The 3434-nt window shown below is 41.8% G+C and overlaps 1 pseudogene; it reads right to left on the bottom strand.

The window, feature by feature from the left end:
- Positions 1–485: 485 nt before the first annotated feature.
- Positions 486–2944, bottom strand: LOC127201808 (small nuclear ribonucleoprotein G-like; annotated as a pseudogene).
- Between the last annotated feature and the right edge of the window lie 490 nt (positions 2945–3434).

Here is a 3434-nt window from a genome sequence, read left to right on the forward strand (position 1 = left end):
GTGTAGGCTGGACGTATGCCTCCTATGCATATGTAAACAAATGTGCAGCTTAGTCATCTTGTGGGTCCCCTCACAATGTGAGTATGACCTGTCTCTAACTCTGTTGCCTGCCTCGTATTCCTTTCCCTAGCTGGGCTGCCTTGTCTGGCCTCAGTGGGAGAGGATTCGCTTAGTCCTCCTGAGACTTAAGGTGCCAAGGTAGGTTGGTACACCTTGGAGTCCTCCTCTTCTCTGAGAAGAAGGAGAGAGGGCAGCAGTGGGGGTGTGAAAGGGGGACTAAAAGGAGGAGAGGGACGGGTGATCAGGCTGTAAAGAGATTAAGTAGATATATAGATAAATAGATAATAAATACAAAAATACCTAACAACAACAAAAGTTTATTTAGCAAGAAGTTTCATATTGAAATATATATGCCTGGATTCCACACCATAGACAAACAGGCCCTTTGGGAAGCTATGTGGAGTCCTTTTCTGAACAGCCATTGCTTAGATGCTTCCCAAGGCTTCTAACATGATGATGCTCTTTCCATGGATGACCACCATTTTGAGTTGCTCTATTGCCCACTAGCTGTGATCTCCACGCACTCATCAGTCACAAAAGTCATAAAAGGATCAAAGCTCCTCAGTATTCTTTGTATATTTCTGCTATCATTTAATTTCAATGAGAATTTCTTGTCCACGGGGTTCACAAGGTCACATGGCTTCCTTTTTAATTGCCTTGAAAAATTAATTTTATCACCTATTCTATCATCTAACTGAGACAAGAAGAAAAAAAATGGGAGAACCCTCTGCCTTCAGCACTTTTGCTTTAGATATTCTATGTATAAGAAAACATATTAATGTTTTCCACACAACATAGGACAGACTCTATATCCCATTAGTAGGACAAGGCATACGTAATGGGGTTTAATGAACATATTTATACTTCCCATGAACAACACTTATTTTTTTCTTGTAGTACTGTTGTTACCTTAATTTCTATAGATTCAATTTAACAGAAAAAGTTCAAAGAAAGCTATTTAGGTAAGTGACAGTGCTGAAACATATATTGAAATATCCTGGCCTCCAAAACTCTTCATTTTGCAAGCTATGTAGCCTTAGGTACACTTCTCTGAGCCTGAAAGTTCTCACTTAGAGAGTAACAGTATCAAGGCAACTGTGCTAAAATGGACTAAGCAGAAACTAGTTTTGAGTGCTCTGGAAAATATATCTTTTCTTGCTTGATTGTTTTCTACTCAGGCTTTTTGTCACTGTAATAAACACTTGAGGGAAACTGTATGAAGTGTGGAGTTTCACTTAGACATAGTGGTTCAGAACTCTGGCTCATTGCTTTGGCCCTGAAGCTACAAAACATCATGCAGCGACAGTGGTGAAATGGTCTGAGATGTCCTCAGATGATGCAGACACTTCTCAGATGATGACAGCTGAGAGACAGAGACTGAAAAGACGGGGTCAGAGAAAGATATGCTCTTCACCCCATCCCACATATGTTTCTCCACATCCTCCATCCTGGCCAGACATCCTAGTCTCCAACACACACCACCCCATAACATTAAGTGTGAATGATGGATGGTGTCTCTGCTACTTGACCGTTGCTGTGATGAAGTAATCTACTTAATATAACTTAAGGAATTAAGGGTTTGGGGGCGCGGGCTTAGTGTTTCAAGTGCATGATAACTATATGCATGGTAAGGAAGGTCAGAGTCAGGAGCTTGAAGTCATTGGCCATACTGTATCTCTGATCAAGAAGAAGTTAATTATGAATACTGGGGCACAGTTACTTTTCTTCTTTTTGTGCCCCTGGATAAAAATCCAAGGGAATGATGTTACCTAAATTTTTAGAGTGAGTCTTCCCATTTGAATTAAGCCAACCAAAGTAATCAGATACAGCCATCTCCTGAGCTAAATGAGATAATTCCTTACATGTGCTCTACAGGCTTGTCTCAGAGGCGATTCAAGGTCTTGTCATGTTGATAATACATGGTAAGGATGAAAACTGGATTAGTTTGTTGATTGAGTCAGACCTCCGATGATCTAACTGCTCTCTAGAGGACCACCAGAAGGACCAAGTCTTGAATACATGAGCTTTTGGGTGACACTTCATATTAAAGTCCTAACAGTTTATACTAAGAAATGTTAGGATCAGAACATGGATTGAGCTCACAATGGAAGTGTAGGATAAAGTCAACTACACACTGGAGGAAATGTAAACAGGATCCCTTGGGAGTTCTCACTACAAGATATGGAGTGTAGATATCGATGGCCAGGGAAAATAGGTCCTTTACTTTTTGTGTGTTTGCTTGCTAGTTTATTTTATTTTGGGGGTTATTTTCTTTTGTATTCAAAGCCTTTTGATTTTATATATTTATGTATTAAATTTATATTTTTACTTTATTTACTTTATATCCTGATTGTAGGTCCCTCCCTCATCTCTTCCTGGTTCCACCCTCACTCCCTCTAGCCACCTACCCTACCCTGTAGTCTTCAGAAAGGGGGAGCCCTCCTTCCCTACCAACTCACCTCAGCCTTTCAAGTCTCATCAACACTGCTTACATACTCTTCCTTTGTTACCTGGCAAAGCTGTCCCACCAGGGGAAGTGATTAAAGAGCAGGCAACAGAGGCCATGGCCTAGTTAGCCCCATCTGTCCTTACCAGGGGACAGACATGGAGACTAGAGCTGCCTATCCGCTACATCTGAGCTGGGAGCCTAAGTCAGTTCCATGCATGGTGCTTGGTTTGTGCATCAGTTTCTGCAGCAAACCCCCCAACCACCACCAGCCTGGAGCCCAGACCCAGATTTGTTAACCCTGTTGGTCTTCTTGTGGAGTTCCTGTCTTCTCTGGGCCCTTCGACCCTCCTCCCTGCTCCCAGACTCTTCCATAAGACTCCCTGTACTCTGCCCACAAGTTTGGCTTTGAGTTTCAGCATCTGCTTTGATCCCCATGCTGGATGGATCTTTCAGAGAACATCTTTGATAGGCTCCCATCCTGTTTCTTTTCTTCAACTACTTCTAGTGTCTATTCTATTTGCCTCCTGAATGAGAAGTAAACATCCTCCCTAGGGTTCTCCTTGTTACTTAGTTTCTTTAGGTCTGTGGATTGTAATATGGTTATCCTGTATTATGTAGCGAATATCCACTTCTAAGTGACTATATACCATGTGTGTCCTTCTGAGTCTGGGTTTCTTCACTCGGGATGGTCTTTTCCAGATCCATTTATTTGTCTGCAAACTTATGTTGTCCTTGTTTTTTGATAGATGAACAGTATTCCATTGTGCAGTTGTACCAGTTTATTCATCCATTTTTTTGGTTGAGGGACAACTGGGTTGTTTTCTAGTTTCTGGCTACTATGAATAATGCTGCTATGAACATGGTGGGGCAAATGTCCTCGTGCTAGAGCGTCTTTTCCATATATGCCCGGGAGGAGCTGTATCGC

Source organism: Acomys russatus, chromosome 17 (assembly GCF_903995435.1).
Source record: "Acomys russatus chromosome 17, mAcoRus1.1, whole genome shotgun sequence".
In the NCBI taxonomy this organism is placed as follows: Eukaryota; Metazoa; Chordata; class Mammalia; order Rodentia; family Muridae; genus Acomys; species Acomys russatus.